The 15,348-nt window shown below is 37.6% G+C and overlaps 1 protein-coding gene across 5 annotated transcripts in view; it reads right to left on the reverse strand.

Moving 5' to 3' along the window:
- Window positions 1–15,348, reverse strand: part of FBXL17 (F-box and leucine rich repeat protein 17) — a 480,781-nt gene that overhangs the window by 218,628 nt on the left and 246,805 nt on the right. The gene's annotated exons all lie outside the window — the stretch shown is intronic.

The raw sequence follows: 15,348 nt of genomic DNA on the forward strand, positions 1-15,348 counted from the left end.
GACACTTAGGAGGCTCTTCTTGATAATTTATAATATCAACAGTAGTTTCAACACAGCTAAAGTAAGTTTTTATTCCTGGCTTCTTCAGGTACCTTCTGGCAGGCTCTGATTACCAAATTTTTATTCTGTTATTAAGAATAAAAATTAGAAATGAAAGGCAAGTTATAATGTCATAGTTTTAATCAATCACTAGAGCTTAATTTTTCCTCCTTTCTTTGCTTTCAAGGTGAAAATATTCATAAGAAGATCAATTCATTCTTGGAATTTAGATGTACTACGACAAATTTAGACATCTCACTACAAATACAGATGGAGCTGTAAACATAAAAGATCAGAACATCAGAATTCCATAGCAAAAATCTCTGGTAAATTACCACAGATTTCAGAAGGAAGACATTTTGGGGGGAGAGAAAACACTGAATGTCTACACTGCTCTCTAGCTTAAAGAATTTGTTCTCCAGGTCTTTGATGTGAATTTCGGAGAGCTACCAAATAAAGGGGTAAGGCTATGTCATTTTTACATCAGCCACTTGTTTCTGGGCATGCTAGGAGGAGAGGCATTCAAGAACCTCTTCAGAATTTTGCTTTCAAAGTTTAATTATGAATGGAATAGCATAGCAGGAAGACAGATAAATTCAATGAGTGTACATAGACCTCTGTCCACAGGCCAAGATTTTATTTCCAAAAGGACACAGGGCCTTCTCATTGAACAATGCCATGGTTAGCTCATCATACCGACACAGGGCTTGTGCCAGGACATATAAGGCTTTCGATGTTCCACTATTCATTACTCCCTGATGCTTGCCAAGGACCAGACTGAGCCCATTCAGTATAAACTTAGTGCTGGGCCCAATCAAAGGACTTCAAGGAAAACATGAACAAGTGTTTTGTATGCAGAATCCAGCCTCTGGCAGTGTCTATTAATGTAACACTGTTCCCAGCTAATTCTCATTTAAAAAATGGCTTTTGAACTAAATTGAGTTACCTCTCTGCTGTATTTTAACATTAACTGACACAAAAAGAAGAAAATGGTTATAATTATTCATTTTAAAATGTACTTCGTGATAGTAATTTTCCAAGCAATCTTCTCCCACGCTTTAAAATGGCACATGGGCAGGGAAACTGGACAACTTTTAATCATCATCTATTGCTTTTATTTTAATTAACAAAAAATTTTCAAAACCACTAAAAATATAGAATTGAATGTACAAAGGATGCCACTTCAGTTGGGAGAAATGGTAAGGATATACTTTGCAAAAATTTCAAAATAGACATCACAGAGGCGAAAAACCCTTGAGAAAATGGTGACAGAGACCCATGTGAATGGGTTCACCAGTTCCCAGGGCATGCGCACTCCAGGGCTGGGGCGCTCATTCAATGTGGAATGTGGGCGGCTGTGGCTCAAGTGAGATGAGTTCAACCAGTCCTGGCAGCTTATCCTCAAGGAATAAGGATTAAATACAGCTTTCTTCCCTCAATCCCCAGAATGGGTGGCCATTACAAACTACAGGGTTTCTGTCTCCAAAGAGTGAGATTCATGAAAATGAAATATGGAGAGATAGAGGGGGCATCAGAGAAGCTGATCCCCCCCAAAACAGACTCCTAAGTGGCATTGTATCGATACTATTTTTAAATACTTAAATTTTTAGTGCCAAATCAGTCTCAAATTAGGAAAATAATTTATCACAAGTTTTAATTTCCATTTGGTAGCTTTATTTCCAGCAAATTTTTAGAACTGAGGAAGAAAAATCAAGAGTGTGGTGATTAAAGAGATGGAATGTTGAATCAGACAGAGCTGAGTTCTAATCCTGATTTCACCACTAACTGGGATCTTGGCAAACTATTTAATCTCTCTTAGTCACAGATTCCTTATTTGTAAAATGGAGATAATGCCTACATATTCGCTTTGAATTTGGAGTGTGTGTGGTGATGGGATATCTTTCCCATCACCATCTTTCAGCTTAGTCCACCCTGTTGATCAGAAACACTAGAGTCCAAAGCTACTGTCTTACTGCTGGCCCTCATTATGGTTTGTTGTTGTTGTTTTTTTTTTTTTTTTTTGCGGTACACGGCCCTCTCACTGTTGTGGCCTCTCCCGTTGCGGAGCACAGGCTCCGGACGCGCAGGCTCAGCGGCCATGGCTCACGGGCCCAGCTGCTCCGCGGCATGTGGGATCTTCCCGGACCGGAGCACGAACCCGCGTCCCCTGCATCGGCAGGCGGACTCTCAACCACTGCGCCACCAGGGAAGCCCCCTCATTATGGTTTTGCTGTTGTTTATGTTCACCACTGTACTTATGGTACCAACAACAAAAAACACAAGACAAAAAGCCTACATAGGAAGAAACTTCTGCAAACACAGCACAGTGTGTTGTAATTTCCCCCATGTATCAGTAATGCTTGACTGTCTAAAGAATTCCTGGCAGAAGAAATATTTAAATCACATCATTTATAAGACTGGAAATCTTATGACAAAGCAGTTTTCTCATGATTTTTTTCTGCTAATAACATTTACTATTCTAAACACTGTAAAGTCAGAGTCGAGAGACTAAAAGAATGTTGGCTAGTAGGAAAAGGTAAATATGTGATAAATACCACAAAGAAGCCAATCAGGGGGGAAGAAAGGATATTTGCCATCAGAATTACTGGGTACTTTGCAAATATGCGTAACACCTTGTGAAAGTGTGGAACTACTTATTTTTTCTGTCTTTAAAGGTTTTATTTTATGTGAGCCAGTTAATCTGTCCTTACTCTGCTTAAAATCATCAGCTGTGAATTCACTTGGATAGAATTTAGAAAGCAATCAGAGCAAAAAAGACCCATTTCATCAGCTTTATACAGTTATGCAGAAGGTAACCTGTATTCAGTAATTCAATTTCTAAAACTTCAGAAAACTTCCTGCAACTTACGATTTTTAAGCTGCAGCCATTTTGCTTTCAAGGGGCATGAAGAACTTTCAAATTCAAACAGCGTTCCTTAGAAAAATGCACAAGCCAGGGCATTGCCTCTGCTTCAAAAACTGTACATTTGTTGTTTTTGTCATTGTTGTTTAAATGATCATTTGGTCAGTTTGGATCCTATCATCTAATATTTTCAACATAAACTTGCAGTATAAAACACTAGTAATCTAATTTAAGAAAAAATAAAATACAGCATTGGTCAGCAGAGGTTTGTGAGCACTAAAAGTAAAGAAAATGTGTGAGAAGGTTAATTTTGAGCTTTTATGTCATGTCATATATCTTACCAGGAAATCTCACACTCTTGTAGTAAAACTTTTTATTTTTCAAGTGTTTCAGGGAAAATAAGAAATTTTCTCTTTCATTTACCACAATGCTTACATCTCCTTCACTTTGATGGAAGAGATATTTTTGAAGCTAGTAGGTCTCTTATTTTATAGTTAAAAGGATAATAGGTCTCTTCTGCAGTTTTGTATTGACTTTATTTAGTTTACTTCTCAAAAAGTTTCCCTTAATTCACCCTTTTTCTACAGTTCACAACCAAGTTGCTCTGAGGCTTTTTATTGATTTTTCCTTTATTCCCCTCAAGTTGCCATCCTCTTCTTGCTTCCACGGAGCAAACTGTGCCAGACACTATGTCTTATGCTGGACATTCTCAAATTTCCTTCATCAGTTCTATTCTCTCCCTCAGCCAAATATTAATTTTACACATAATTACATTTCTAAATATTATTTTCATTAGAAAGGTTACCTACAATAAAAATAAAGAAATTAATCAATCCTCTAAGACTTCTCCTGAATTTATAGAGGATCACACTAAGATATAGGCTCAAAATGTACAGTTCAACCAACTATCTCCTGTCTCCTACAGGACATACCTCTGTGCATCCCTGATGACGAAGAACAAAAGCTTAAGATACAGCCTCTGTCCTCCGAGAAGCTTCTTACTTTAGTTGAGTAAGACTAACACATATGAAAATGTTAAAAACAGATACGAAGAGTAAAAGATTCATTCACTGAATGTAAAACATTTTTCAGAGTTTTGGGACAAAGCAAGTGGCACAAAACAACATGTATAGGATCATCCTATTTCTATTAAAAATATATTAAAAGTGACTAGAAAGATACAGAGAACTCTGGGGAATAGAAAGAATTTTACCTTTTTCTTCACACAGTTTGGACATGCTTTTTTTTTTAAAGTATAAATTGCTTAAGTATGAATTAACAAAGAACTAACAATAAACAAAATGGATTCAGATGGGTGAAGGCTTCTTGGAAAAGGCAGAAAGAACTGGTGTGAACCTTGAAAAACAGGCAGAGAAAGCACACAGCACTGTGGAAGAAAAGTTTTTAGCACTTAGAAAAGATGTAATTTGGCTTCAGGAGATGATTCAGGTAAAGCTGTAGTAGAAAAGCCTGGCTGTTGTAAACTGGTGAAGGCTTTGACGTGATGTAGTTATTAAGCCATTAGAACTTGCATATGTTTCTCAAAGTTGCTTGTAACTATAAAAAAGGTAAAGGATAAAACACAGCTTTCTCTGGGTACATACCCAAGTTACAAACACAGGTAGGAAAAATGTGGGAAAAAATTTTAAACGCTAGAAAAGAAAGAGAGCTACTTTTAACTCTTAACAATCTGTATATGTAGCTTCATTTCTTATCCTAGACAACTTGTAAGATTCTTCCCAAAAGGAATGGGACAGAAGAGCTCTGCTTTCAACATTTTTGCTGATATAACTATTCTAAAGTTAACTAACAATTATAAAAACAAGAAAGAAACATAAAGCTTTTGTAGAGTTTATATTCTATTAGAAAAAAGGTCATTAAAGCAAAAAACTTAGTATCTCTCCCTATTTATTCACTTAAGAATATGCATCAAAAAGAGAATAAAAGTGACGGTGACAGAGAAGGAACAGGAAGAAGTCTGATGCTTTACAATTTGCAAATTAATTTTACATATTATTTTATTGGACAACTGCCAGAAAGTGAGGGATTAATCCTATTTGAAATGGTGGAAAACTGAGGCTCACAGAGGTGGAGTGATTGATTTACTCAAGGTCACTCAAGCAGTAAGTAAGAAGCTGGGCCTGAAAGCCAATTCTTCTAAGTTGAGGGCTCTTTCTACTACACCACTTCTACCAACGCCACCACAGTATGCACCAGGGGAAAACTGAGACTGCAGAATAACAAAGCAGGACAGGATTCTACTTCTTGTAAATATGAAAATAAAATACAACTTAAAAGACAGACAGTAACAGGTGTTGACAAAAATATGGAGAAACTGGAGGCCTCATACACTGCTGGTGGGACTATCAAATGGTACAGCCACTTTGGAAAAGAGTCTAGAGTTCCTCAAAATATTATACCTAAAGTTACCATATGACCCAGCCATTCCACTTCCAGATAGACAAACAGGTAAATAGATACATGGAGAGAAAGAAAAGGGATATATATGTAACCTCCAAGGGAAGTGAAAACATATGCCCACATAACAACTTGTACACAAATGTTCATGACAGCATTATTCATGTTAGCCGAGAAGTAGAAGCAACTCAAATGTCCATCAACTAATAAATGGATAGACAAAATGTGGTATATATCTATTCAATGGAATATTATTTGGCAATAAAAAGGAATGAAGTACAAATAAATGCTACAACATGGAAGAAAACTGAAAATATTGTTTTAAATGAAAGACACAAAAAGGCACATATATACTATCCCACTGATATGAAATGTCCAGCATAGGCAAATCTGTAGACAGAAAGTAGACTGGTGGTTGCCAGGGGCTGGGGAAGGGGGTAATTGGAAGTGACTGCTATTGGTTACTTTCTGGGCTGATGAAAATATGCGATAATTAGATTGTGGTGATGGTCGTACAATTCTATGAATACAGTAAATACCACCTGAAGATGGTGAATTTCATGGTATGTGACATATATCTCAACAAAGCTGCTATTTTTAAAGGAGGTGAAAAAATGGAGAGAAATAGAGAAATTTAAAAATAGAAAATAATTACAAAAATAAATTATATAGAATTTCTTTCCTAACAACCTCTGAATTTTAAACACAACTCTGAAAAGTATATTATTTAGTATCTTTTGTTAATTAAGAGAGATAAAGAAAGTTTTAAAACTACGATTAGGCATTGTTTTATAATTCAGTTTCTTCTGCAGCTTCAAAACGTCATTTCACTAGGCTCCTTTAAAACTTCATTCTTTTCACTCCACAAGTCTTAAAGACATGAGAAATTAAAAGGTGAATTACGGAATTCAAACTGTTTTTATGAAATCCTTCATTTGAATGGAATACGTAGAGAGATAAGGCAAAAGGTATTTTTAAAGGGACAGATGACACATACATAAATAAAGTAAATACACCTCTCAGGAGTCATAAGGACTTTGACAGGTCAGGATGGGCACCCGTTTCCTTAGGGTTGACTCATGTAAGCCCATCCCACGTCCTCTTTCTTGATCATCTCTCTCTGACATCATGTATCCTTCTAACGGATGTCTGCCAAAAACCACTCTTAGTTTGATTCTGTTTTTATTGAAATTGAATTAATTCTCTCCTAGGCAAAAAATTTTTTCTAAGCCTTTATTTTTCTTTGTTTTTCTAAAACTTGAAAATTTATACTATGAAATGTAAATAGCATTGTCCTGTTTCATTTGATTCAACACATGTGCTTACTCCTCATGAGATGTATGGTGCAGAGTTAAGAGCGGAACAGCGGAGCCAGATTTCCCGAGTTCTAATCCTGGCTCTGCAATTTATTAGCTAAAGTTCTATGAACCCAAAGTAAGTCACTTGACCTCTCTGGGGTCAGGTTCCTCATCTTAAAATAGGAAAATAATCATAACTTCCTTGCAAGCTTGTGTGAGGGTTATATGAGTTAACATATGTAAAGCAGTTTGATCAGTGCTGTGTACATAATACAACATTAAGCATAGCCTAAGTGTTAGCTAATTCCTTAGTAATGAAAACAAGGACCATCTGAGTGCCTTCCTTTATTTGCAGCTTGCACTAGGGTCAGCCTTAACCCATCTGGGCTTCCAGGCTCACAGAGCACAGCACAAGGAGCAGGACTGCTGCCTCTGTTCCCTAGCCTGCTGCTCCACAGAAAACACCCTGTGGGTCCATATCAGAGAGACGAAGGGGTGTTGGGACCATCACTGCTGAGAGATAGTAATACGCACCAAAGATAATCCTGCCCATAAATGAGTTATTTCAATTCCCAATGTTCCTTTTTACTATCTACTTATTGCCTCCATTTTCTATCCTGTTCCTGATTTATAAGAGCCCTTTCTAAGTATTTCTTTCTCCCTCTAAAATTACACATGGCTGTCAGTCATTCATTGCTGTACTGCTTAAGAAAGGTCACTTGGAACGGAAAGGAGGACTCAATCTTAAAGAAAATGACCTAGAATCTTGAGTATGTTCTTCCAAAAAAATGCAATGAAAATTTTTGTAGTCCTTATGGTGATAAAATAATAATATGTGTTCATTATATGCATAATGCTGATATCCAGATTACTGCCTCCTTGCCTGCATATAGGATGGTCTTAGTTTTCTGAATAGAAAGAAATGGAAAAGACAATGGACTAGAAAAAGAATTTAACATTTTTTTTTTCAGACCTGGTCCAGGTTCTGAAACAGAAAAAGCTTTGCAAAAGTACTCAACACCTTGGAACTCCATTCCTTAGCTGCCGTTTAGTGCAGCAACATGGGGTTATATGTGGACCAAGACAGATCATCGAGGGAGGACACTCTCTGCTCTTCTTTTTAGTTCTTGCATATAATCCAGCAGCAAATGCTTTTAGCTCTAGCCTTAAACTATATACTAATCTCCACTTCTATCATGCAGGTCCACACCACAATCATGTCTTACTTAAGCTGTTATAATACTGCTCAACTGATTTCTCTGCTTCCATCCTTTCCCTGGTACTGTCTATTCACTACTCAACAGGTAGCATGATCATTTTTAAATGAGAGCATGTCATTCTCTCACTCAAAACCTTCCAATAGCTTTTCACCATATGTAAAAATCCAGACCCCTTCACATGACCTACAAGGCCCCACATAATCTGCCTGCTGTCATGCACTCTGACCTTATTTTCCTATCCCTCCTTCCTTCACTGACTTTTGCTCTGGACATACTGCCCTCCTTTCTGTTTCTCAAACACACCAATGTGGTTCTGCTTCAAGGACTTTGTACTTGCTATTTCCTCAGTGATTCACACAGCTCACTCCTTGACTTCACTCAAGTCTCTGCTCCAGTGCCAGCTCTTCCATGAGGCAGACCCTCACTAAGCTGTAGAAAACTGCAAACTATAATCCCCAGGCACATATCCTACTCCCTACATCCACTTAAGCTGTTATACTTTTCTTACCACTCTCTGAAGAATATTTTCACTTGTTCATTATCCATCCCTCCTACTGGAATGTAACTCCCCGAAGACAGGGTCTATTCTGTTCACTGCTGTAACTCCAGTGCCAAGAATAGAGATCAGCAAGTATTCACTGAATAAATAAATAATCAGGTGAACCTCAATGAAAGTGCTTAGAAAACTATGAAATATTATGAACTCTTCGGATACAGGAATCACCTTCGTACCCTTAGGGCTGAGCACCTAGTAAGTTTGAAGAATAAATTCATGAATGAATGTACCAAGTTAAGTTTGAAGGATGGATAGATGGATTCCTGAATGAATGAAGTTGTGTTTAAGGATAATCAGGTTAGGCTAGGTCTATATATCTGAGTAAAGTTATGAGTAACTATTACTAAACATTTTTAAAATTTCCTTTGGCTTTTCTATCGTAAAACATTTTTTTGTTAACCCTCTCCTTTTTTTAGCACTAAGTAGAACACCCCTTAGATATCCTGGGTTTGTGTTCTTACCTAAAACAAGACAAACTGGGGGAAAGCATCCCATTAGATCATGTTCCCTAGTAGGCCAAAAGATTCACACCCTTGGACAAAGACCTAGTGGGAAAGTAAAAAGGTAGAGTAGGCAGGGAAATACCTGGGCTTTGCAAAAGGAAAGACAAGGAGTGATGGAGAGAATGGAATACTGGCCACTGCTCCCCTCCCAGGATTCCCAAACATGGTCCTATGAGCTTTCATTATTTTATTGCATATGCTTAATATAAACAATATATAGCAATACAAGAGCAATACATGATTAAGATGTTTTGTGATCTTTTTTGATAGTAATACTACATTTTATAGTATCTACATTTTATTTGAATCACTTTTCACACATCAAATAACATCAAGTCCAACTTTTCACACATCAAATACATCAAGTCCAAAGAAGGTGAGGGGGGAATGGGCAGAGGTGGAAGGTAGAATATATCCACTCTGTTAAAATCAGAGAAAGAATTTCTTTTCTTTATAATGTCTGTCATTAGAAGTCTATCATATAACAGAGTCAAATGCCTTTATTCTCGTCTAGTTTAAGGGTCAATAAAGTGACCACAGTTTATCGACACTAAGGTGTGGTTGTTGTTCCTCACCCGAGTCCTGGATGGGATGGGTGCACCCTAGCTCGCTCTGGCTCTTGGACCAGAGCTAGGCAAAGCTCTCAGTGCTCTGTCAGCCTTCGTCTTCACTCATCTGCTTTAAACTGTGTATGAGAAAACCCACTGGATTCAAGAACACCCGAGCAGATCCTGAAGCATAATTCTGAATTAATCGTTTTTTAAGATCCTCTCTTCAAGTTTAATTTGAAACAAATTCTTCAGTAATGCAAGCTATTTATTTATAATAACACTTGAAACTGACTAAAATATGTACTTCCAAATATAGAATTTCTCATATTTCTTACCTGGATATTAATAGATATAATTACAGTGCATTATAGCTATACCATTCAAAAAAGACAAAGAAACGAATTAATACATGTATCATAAACAAACTTGCCACTTGACTGTGGAATTAGATTTTAATTAATGGGCCCTTTCTCAAGTTTGTAAATAAAGTTTACTGCTTGAAAGCAGTTTCCTATTTAGAGGAAAATAAGGCTTTTAAATGATTTCAATTTCCAAATGCTGAGTAATGTCAAATTTTTTCAAAGTATTCTTTATTTTAATACTTAAGAATTTGTTATTTTTGATGAGAATCATCATTTGTCAATCCTACTGCAGTATGCTTTCTTTCCTGGTAGTACATTGGCATGCTTTAAAAAAAAAAAAAAAAATAGCAGATTTGTGCCTGAAAGACATCACACCATCATTTGCTGTACCTTAATTTTTTTAAGGAGAAGAAGCCCCACACACCTAATTAGGATGGCATTTTATGTGCTTCCTTGTTTCTAATTAGTGGTTCAAATAAAATATCCTAATATGAGTAGTTATTAAACCTGGGTTCTAAGTCTCCTTCTTCCTCTTGCCAATACACTGAAGAGTCCATATTACCAGCACCAAGTCTCCTTCATCAGGCCAATGGCAACAAGAAATCTTCAACAAGTGTTGGCCTGACCCCTTTTCTTTGTCTACAGATCCAGCTGAACATCAAAAACTGCTTGAAATTCAGCAATCACATTTCTCACTGTTCCAGAATGACCTATTTCGCACTAGAATGAACCAGTGAATTCATACATATAAATAACTAACTGCAGACGCTGCTTTTAAAAATATGAACAGGAATGAGCAAAAAAAAAAATAAAAAGGAGTGGGGAGCTGTAGTTAAAAATGAAGATTTGATTGAATTGGTATTCTTCAACTGTCTGATATGACAATTAGAAACAAAGCAGATCTACATAACTTAGCTATCAATGTTACATTTAAAGTCTTAGAAATTGTCAAAAATAATATTTACGAGAGTACAAGCTAAATTAACTTTTTCTTAAAACATATATCATATTTTTCTTGTGTATTTATTTAAGCTATCTTTTCTAGATACCTAAGAAAAAATATGTTAACATACTTCTAAGCAGACTATGTCTACAAATTAGTTGCAATATTCTTCATCCATAAGCATTTATTGAACACTATTGTGCACAAGATCTAATGATACGCTACATCCTGCAAACACAGTGTTCTAAGACCTTCTGATCTCTCAGAAAGGTCTTTCCCATTTTTATAATCTTTCAGTCAGTGTATAAAATTGTACATTCCAGCTTTTCCCACTAGAATATGGGATCATGCTTTATTCATTTCTATATTCCCAGTGACTAACAAAATCCTATCGCATAATGAAGTTTCAATGAATATTTGCCAAATGGATCGATTACTTAGTTCCAGTCCTTGAGAAGCTTACGGAAGTCCAGGCAGTGGCCACACAGAACCCACTACATCGCTCACATTAGAGCTCTGTGTCGTAAACCTAGGGCCCTATGGCATACCCTGAACTGACCAAAAGATTCTGACTTCAGGCTCTGATTAAATGACCAAGAATCTTAATTAAATCAAGAGTTAAAGATTTTTTAATATGAAACAACAAAATTTTGGTGGATCCTGGAACTTCTGCTTCCAGCCATGATGAGAACAGGAACCAGATTTTCCCTCCTACCTCAGAAAATCACTAAGCTAGACAACATATTAAAAAACTGGTATTCAGACACTGACAACAGGCAATGCAGGACAGTGATCTCTGACAGCAAGGAAACAAACAAGTGAGCCCTACACATCAAACACTCACTGCTTAGAGCACTTCCAGATCACGGCATGGGAAAGGAGACCCCAAACAGAGCACAACAGTCTTGCTTAGTTCAAGAGACAGAGTTCAGAGTTCTAGAACACCAAGGTGGCTAGAATCTGCTGCATAGAGAACCAGAAAGGAGGGAGCTACACAGAAAGAGCAAGTGAGTGAGCTGTGCAGATACACACAGGAATCCAGTAGAGTCTTGGGCTGAATACTGGTCTGGTTCTACATAAAAGAAAACTACTAAGGCTAGAGAAAGAATCATCATTCAGGACTAAGTGGAACAATGTCTGGAGCTCACAAAGGCCTGGAAATACCTCGATTTCCATGAGCCAGGATACAAAGACCTGCTAATCCACAGGACATCAACTCAAGGCCTCAGAAGGACAATGCCCCACTAGTGTGGCCAAATTAGCCCTCAACTAAAAGCTGTTCCGGATCCACCTAACAAAGCTTAAAAGCAAGCCTTAGATGATCAAACTGTGTCCAAATAACTGCATCCTAGAACAAAGTCCAGACATATTTAAAGGAATATAAAAAAAATCAGCACCCAACAACCTAATATTCACAATGTCTGGCATCCAATCAAAATGAACAGTCATGAAAAGGAGGAGGAAAACATATCCCACAACAAGGAGAAAAATCAATCAATAAAAATAGATAAAGAAATGGCACAGGGCTTCCCTGGTGGCGCAGTGGTTGAGAGTCTGCCTGCCGATGTAGGGGACACAGGTTCGTGCCCCGGTCCGGGAAGATCCCACATTGCCGCGGAGCGGCTGGGCCCGTGAGCCATGGCCGCTGAGCCTGCGCGTCCGGAGCCTGTGCTCCGCAACGGGAGAGGCCACAGCAGTGAGAGGCCCGCGTACCGCAAAAAAAAAAAAAAAAAAAAAAAAAAGGAGGAGGAGGAGGGACTTCCCCGGCAGTCCAGTGGTTGAGACTCCGTCTTCCAATGCAGGAGGCGCGGGTTCGATCTCTGATCGGGGAACTAAGATCCCACATGCCGTGGGTGCAGTCAAAAACATAAAAAAAAAAAAGGAGGAGAGCGGTGACCAAGTCTGTGGAGCCGCCCCAGGAGCTGGAGCTGTCATACCCCTTGCTCTTCCACTTCCCGCTGCAAAATAAAGGCCGTAAAAATAAAAAAAAAGAAGGAGAAGGAAAGCATGAACATGATCAAGAGAGAACTGGAAGACATAAAAAGACCCAAATCAAATCTCTAGAGATGAAATGGTATGCTGATACGCTTGATGGTCAAAATATTCTACATTTCACAAATATTACATTTTCATAAATCTTGAACTTCTTCCTCTGATTTCCTCTGATATTTAAACTTTAAAATAGGGGTAAAGTGGGAGTAGGTAATTATATCACACTTCATTGGTTCCAAACTTTTTCTTAATCTGCCATTCATAGTCCTAATCTCTCTAATACTTCTCATCATTCTACCCCCATTTACAGATAGAAAGTTACTCCTCTAAAATTACACAGCATACAGCGATCTGGTTGAATGCAATCTAGATTTTGTCAATACCTCACCCTATTTTTCCTCATACTTGCACTCTTATCTAGACTTCTCTCCTCCAGACGTGTCAGTGTTGTAGAAAAAGTGTGGGCAAGACATCAGGAGACACCAGCTCCCATCTGGCCTCTGCGCCTCTGCGTGAAAACCTCAAGGGCATGTGGCTAATGGGGCTGGATCTCAGTCTCTTTATTTTTTAAATTAACAAATAGATCATTTTAATCTTAGTGGGCAATTTGTAAACACTCTTTAGCCATTGAGCTCTTTAAGTGCAATAAGCAGGATAGACATATGCTATGCTGCTCCTGGAGTGAGTGTATACGTGTACTCTAGGAGGGTAGAACAGGATAAGGGATGAAACAATCCCCCTTTCACATATTCCATCCCTTCTGGTTCTGGATATCTAGTTTAAAAACTACTGGGTTATCTCCACCAGGCACCTCCAATGATAGACTTATTCACTCATTTATTTACAAGTATTTATTGACTCATCTGCTATATGTCAGATATATGCATGAGGTACTGGGGACATATGAGAGCATGTCTGCAATCTAGAAGGTTGTAGATGAATGAGAAGCTCTATAAGGAAAGATGAGGGAGGGGAACCACACATTACCTTTCATTAGAGTAGCTGTAACCTAGTGTTTATTAGTATCAAATATGAATTTATGCTGATACACTCTGATAGACAGAAAAATATTGCTGCATTGCCCTAATCCAGGTCCTACATATAGGCTAGTTTACTGCTAATAAAGTTAGAAGTTTAGTAAAGAATATTTGTTACTAATAGTCATGGTAATTTTAAAATGACTAAAGTGAACACAGAACAAAGTCAATAACCATTGCAGGTAATATAAAATGTGTTGGGAAATTCTATTTTCTTAAATTTTGCTTTTAATATATCAAAGATAGGACGAATTATGAATGGGGGTAATATATGTGAAACAATCCAATAAGGTAAATGAGAAATACTGGCAAGTGGAAAGAAAAAAGTACTTCTGAGATGTCTTCTCAGAGGCAGGAATACTACTGAAGGACTCTCATGACAGACACCAAGACAGCATCAAAAACTGACGAGTCTCTGAGAAATGTCGCCTTAAAAAGTACACTCCTCACATTAAGATGATCCAATTTGAGGGATGCCTATTTTAAAAATCCTCCTTTCTTGGAGGAAAGGAAGACCTGGAAAGTCTGTCCCCAGAATTTGTACACAACATGCGCTTCTGCCTTGAAATAATAATCCCTGAACAGCATACCTGAAATAGCCATCCCAGGAATGGAGCTGTGAAAGCTATTCTTTATAAAATTGGTTTTTCAAAAGAAAGAGTAATAATCAAACTGTCAAAAATTAAATACAAAGAAAGCATATTAAAAGCAGCAAGGGAAAAACAGCAAATAACACACAAGGGAATCCCCATAAGGTTAACAGCTGATCTCTCAGCAGAAACCCTACAAGCCAGAAGGGAGTGGCAGGACATACTGAAAGTGATGAAGGAGAAAAACCTGCAACCAAGACTACTCTACCCAGCAAGGATCTCATTCAGATTTGATGGAGAAATTAAAACCTTTACAGACAAGCAAAAGCTGAGAGAGTTTAGCACCACCAAACCAGCTTTACAACAAATGCTAAAGGAACTTCTCTAGACAAGGAACACAAGAGAAGGAAAAGACCTATAATAACGAACCCAAAACAATATAGAAAATGGGAATAGGAACATACATATCGATAATTACCTGAAATGTAAATGGACTAAATGCTCCCACCAAAAGACACAGATTGGCTGAATGGATACAAAAACAAGACCCTTATATATGCTGTCTACAAGAGACCCACTTCAGACCTAGAGACACATACAGACTGAAAATAAGGGGATGGAAAAAGATATTCCATGCAAATGGAAACCAAAAGAAAGCTGGAGTAGCAATTCTCATATCAGACAAAATAGACTTTAAAATAAGGACTATTACAAGAGACAAAGAAGGACACTACATAATGATCAAGGGATCGATCCAAGAAGAAGATATAACAATTGTAAATATTTATGCACCCAACATAGGAGCACCTCAATACATAAGGCAAATACTAACAGCCATAAAAGGGGAGATTGACAGTAACACATTCATAGTAGGGGACTTTAACACCCCACTTTCACCCATGGACAGATCATCCAAAATGAAAATAAATAAGGAAACACAAGCTTTAAATGATACATTAAACAAGATGGACTTAAT

The sequence above is a fragment of the Delphinapterus leucas genome, chromosome 3 (assembly GCF_059928025.1).
Source record: "Delphinapterus leucas isolate spDelLeu-1000000601 "Yukka" chromosome 3, BTC_Dleu_Yukka2, whole genome shotgun sequence".
NCBI classification, from domain to species: domain Eukaryota; kingdom Metazoa; phylum Chordata; class Mammalia; order Artiodactyla; family Monodontidae; genus Delphinapterus; species Delphinapterus leucas.